Consider the following 5,650-nt stretch of genomic DNA (forward strand, 5'->3'; position numbering starts at 1 on the left):
TTTCTTGATCTTATTGTTTTATCTACTGTCTTTCTTGGCTTAAGATTTCATCCCCTCCGGTGACTGTATAGGTTAAAATGACCATAACCCACACGAAAGTTGGTGTATGGTCAACCGTATGATCAAATATTTGTTAAAATTTGAGATCAAACGGTCTACAGACAGACACTCTTGGAACTCGGTCAAGCTTTGACATCGAGTGGAGTTGGCAAGAGCGGGTGGTTCTGGAGTTACTTTCCAATTTGTGGAGTTACTCCTTTATTTTTAAATGCCAGTGTAGTTTAATTTATTTATGTTTTCTCTGAAAACTTAATATGAACACCAGGGAATTCGATTTCCATAGTTATATTTATTTATAATAAAATATTTTTACATTTTATATTTTGACTATTTAATCTGGGTTTATGCTCCTATACATGGAGTTTATTTTTATTTAAAACTACTTAATAGTTAATCTTTTTATATAATTAATAATTTTTTAATTTGCTACCATTTGATAGTTATACAAATAAAATAAATATTGTTGACCATGGTCAACGGACTTCCTCAGACGAAAGTTATCAATCAAAAGTTCATAATTTATTTCTTTAATGTATTTTATGAAGAAAATTAATAAGTTTTTTTTTTCTTTTTGTAAGTACTACTATTCACCAACTATGTTATTGCACACTTTTCTTCTTTTATGAAACTTTTTTCTCCTTTTATTGTTTTTTTTTCCTCTAAAAATTATTATATTACTCATTCTACTACTTTAGCATCAAGATATTTTACCCTCATTCTACTAGTTTAGCATCAAGATATTTTACCCTTATTCCCAAATAAGCACGAGAATGGGGTGACTCTATTTTTTTTATATAATTTTTATATTAAAAAGGATTCATTACTATTTTTTTAATTCTTTTTCTGTTTTATACCTTTCTATTTATATTGCTATCTTGTCTTGATATTCTTTTGTTTAAATTGTCATTTATGTATTCTCTCTTCAGATCTATAATTTATGTTAATTTAATGCTTAAAATTATTCATTTATTTTATTTAAATTATGTTTGGTTTTGAATTTATCGTTATATTTTGTTGTTTAATATTTATAAGATTTATTAAGTGATTTGTGATTATAAATTATTTTAATGGATGACGTTGAAAGTAACAATATATCATGAAAAAAAATCTAAAAATTAAGGTTATTTTTAAATATACATTAAATAAAAAAAATAAATTAGTAAGCGTAACAAATTTTAAAAGTAACAAATTTTAAAATAATAGCTGTAACAAATCTTAAATAATATTTCTCATTTTTATTTGAAGAAATAATATAAAATGACAAATTCTTTAACTTAAGGAACAAATCGGTCAAGAATTTTTATAACCACTTAACACAGTAAATAATTTATGACTTCTAAAATAATTAGTGCTTGTTAGCATATATTTAGAAAATAATTTAAAATATTATTATAAACCTTTTCTAGAATCTTAGTATACTACTTTGATTCTGTAGGTTAATAATTCTGTATTAACAATATATAAAAAAAAAAGGTATATAATTCTGGATTAATATAGTTTTGTATATATGATGTATGCGATTTTAAACTTTTTTTTCTTGTTATTGGTTCTTGTATGTTTATTGAACACTTGGTGTGAGAAAAGTAGAAGAAAAATTTGTTATGCATAGAGAGGATTAACAGGACTTCTTTAAATTTTTGTGTTTTTATTTTTCAGTAATTATAGTTCATCTTTATGTATTTTGGGATTTGTTGTGTCTATACACGAGTAAGACATGTTGACATTCATTACAACAATAATAGTTTTTCATATAGGATATTTCTAATATTTTGAAGAAAAAAATTATAAAAATAGAAAAATATCTTATATGTAATAATTAATTGTAAAGATGTTATTTTAAAGGACTTAATATCAATATATTAGTATAATATGTCCCTAAATTTTGATGAAGTAACTTGTGATGTTATGTTCAAAATTTCAGGCAGTTTAGAAATTAAAATTAAAGATAATTTTCATATTCCTATGATTTATCGAAATGTATATTAAGAAAAAAACTTTGCGAACAACAATATTTCAAATAAATAGACTTGATAGACTAAAGTGTTACAGGTATAATGAATTTCAAACCAAACAATGTCTCAAATAAGATATAAAATTAATTTTATACCATTTTTAAGAATTTAAAAATATAAAATATAATATAATATATTATTGATTTAATTGAAGTTGAGACTTGTTATTTATAGATAAATGTGTTCAAATAGATGCATAAAATGTATAATATATAAAATACGATTAATCAAATAAATACTCGCAGTTATTTTAAATAAATATATACATACTTGATTATAAACTGACCCATTGATGAAATTTGAGATACATAGTTAGTGTGTATGGTTAGGAATAAATTTAATAAGTGTACAAGTAATACTATATATGATTTTGTGGTGCTAAAATTTGTCAACATTCAAATTATGAAAGGTAGGATGGTTTCATTTTTTGATATCATATAACAAGTTTTATCTGTCAATTGGCTTGAGGTGAATATTGATGGTGCAGTTAAGAGTTGTCTTGCTTTAACTTTATGTGCTAGCCTTTATAGATAAAGTCGGAGTGAATATATAGGTAGTTTTTCCACTTTTTTAGGGGTACAAACTTCTATTTATGGTGAGTTTACAAACGTCATTCATGATTTGTAATATGTTTGGAGGGAGATCATTCATGATTTGTAATATGTTTGGAGGGAGAGCTTTCAAAAGCTTTGATTGGAAAGTGGTTTTTTCCTTAGTCGGTCATGGTATTTTAGATCAGCAAGTGGTTTCTCTGAGTCTTAAAAGGGGATGACATCAATGCATTCTTGTAAGCACATGCAATTCAAAGTTATTCATGCTTTTTCGTGAAGGAAATCATTATACTGATAAGTTGACTAATTTAGCTTTGACTCATAAAGAACAATATAAATGGTGGTTTAATGTTCTTTCCATGTATTTGTTTATATTTCTTTCATAATATGTATAGTTTGACTTTGTTTTCGAGTGATCCCTTTTGTACTTTTTGTATTATTTTATTTTTGTTTTTTTAATAATTTATCTGTAATGACAAATAATTAATTAGTTTTTGGATGTCAACATAGATAAGATGTCAAAGTTAATAGTGATGTCTAACATAACCTTACATTCATCATTATTCAATAGTAAATATATGTGCGTTATTCATTTTCTTTTATGATAATAGAAAATCATACAATAATAATAATAATAATTATTATTATTATAAAAGATTGAAAAATAATGTATAATTTTTTAGTTGAGTTTTATCTATAATAATATATAAAGAGGATTTCCTCTTTTGTATCCACATTTTAAAATACTAACTTTACCTTTTAAAATATAATTATTTATTAAATTTTTTAAAATTGACCGTTACTTTTATAAACTTTTTTTCTAAAATCGTCTATTTCTGGTCTTTTTTTTTTTCTATTTATCAACCGTTATTTTCTCATCTTTCCTAATATATTTCACTTTATTTTTAATAAATAGAATTTTATTTTATATATTAACTTAATAACATTACATTATCATCACCTACTAATATAATATCACGTATATTTAAAAGATGTGTGTACGCTAGTTGTAAATAATTTTTATTTAAGTTATAGGTATTTTTATAGTTAGAAAGTAGTTAGGGTTAAATAAACCGTCAAAAATTGAAAAAAAAATAGTTATATGAAAGTAAACAGATAGTTAAAAAATAAAATTAGTGAAATAGTTATTCTAATTTCAAAGAATTTTATTTAAAATTTTAAATTGTAAAAGAAACGTGAAAAAAAATAAATTAAATCCTGTATTCATAGGTATAGATGATTATATATTGTTATAATTATAAATTAAATATAAATAGTTTTTATTACTTTATTGTAAATACATTTTATTTATTTTATGTTGTTTTATAGTTAAAGAATGATTAAGTTTTAAAACCATTCAATTTAGACAAATCAATTAAATTTAACGAAACAATTAATTAAATAATAAAATTTATAAAATAAATATTTTAATTAAAATTTTATTTAAATAGTAAAATTAAAAAATAAATATGAACACAAAAAAGGAAAATTTTCCTTTTATAGTTATTGTATATTGTTATAATTATACAATTAAATAAAATAAATTTTGTAATTCTATTATAAATAGTTTTTATCTAGTTTGAAGATGGTTCTATGATTAAAAAATATTATGTTTAAAAAATGGTTAAATTATAAAACTTAGTTAAATTTAATGAAACACTACCTTTCAGTATACATATGTTATTATTTTAATATACCATATCAATTTGTTACTTATCAATGATTATATTCCATTAATACTAAGTTACTTGTTCATTTGTATCTAACAAATGGTTATAATTTCATATAGGTTCGAAATGGATTTACTATAAATTATAAATTGTTAAAGAAAAAAAAAAGAAAGTAAACATTTTATTCACTTAAAGAGTAAAATGAATTAAATATATTTTTTTTAATTTAAAAAATACATTTAAATGGTAAAATTAGAAAAAAGACGGAGAAATTCCCTTTATATGTACAGGTGAAAACTCATGCTTGTGTATTCACTTATTTTAACTCTAAAAATAAGTATGAATAATTTTTTATATTTTTGTTATAAATATGTATTTATTTATTTATTTTATAGATAATTTTTGTATTAAAGATACTTAATTTAGTTTTAAAATATTAATTTAAAAGAAAATTAAATGAATGAAAGGTTATTTATTAAAAGGTAAATTTAAAAATAAAAATATACATATTAAAATGAGATGTCCTTTTATGTATAGGTGTAAAAGTATAAGTATAATTATTATACATTGCTATTATTATAAAATTAAATATAAATAGTTTTTAAAATTTCATTGTAAATAGTTTTTAGTTATTTTGTAGGCAGTTTTATAGTTACAAAACAGTTAAATTTAAAAAAATGGTTAAATCGAAAGGACACAGTAAATTGATAAAATTATTATCTTAATTAAAAAATTATTTAAAAGATAAAATTAGAAAATAAATGTGAAAAAAAATTCCTTTAAGTATAAGAATAGTTAATATTGTCCACGAGTGTGATTCTTGTATACTATAAATTGAATGTTATTGAAATTGTGAGGGGTTTTCCAAATTAAGAAGATGGTTCGGTGTTGAAGTATTTTGATTTGGAACTGCCATGGTTGATCAAAATTTGACATACTATTATCCGAGTAATTTTTTAATTTGATGAATTATCTGAAGCGATCCCTTTCACAAATTTAAAACCAGAATGCATTTATTGTTAAACATTTTTATCTTCTTTGATATCTGTTATAAAGTGAAGAAGACTAACTAAAATAAAAAAAAAAGTCATTTTTTAAAATGTCGTTTAATATTTATTCGTTAACTCAAATATGATTTTCCATAATTCTAAAACATGATGAGAAACTTCGCATTCAAATATTTTAAAATTAATCTATTTAATGGATCGGGTACAAAATTATATTTTGTTGCGATAGACGGGGTAAAATTAAGAGAAAAAACAATGTCATGCACATTAATTGTATTTATTAGTTACTTACAAAAGCGAAAGGGTTTTAATTTTATTAAGGAGGTGGAGGAGTGATCGCGAGTAAGAAA

This window comes from Vigna unguiculata, chromosome 3 (genome assembly GCF_037176805.1).
Source record: "Vigna unguiculata cultivar grain cowpea cultivar isolate G323 ecotype 2 chromosome 3, ASM3717680v1, whole genome shotgun sequence".
NCBI lineage: Eukaryota > Viridiplantae > Streptophyta > Magnoliopsida > Fabales > Fabaceae > Vigna > Vigna unguiculata.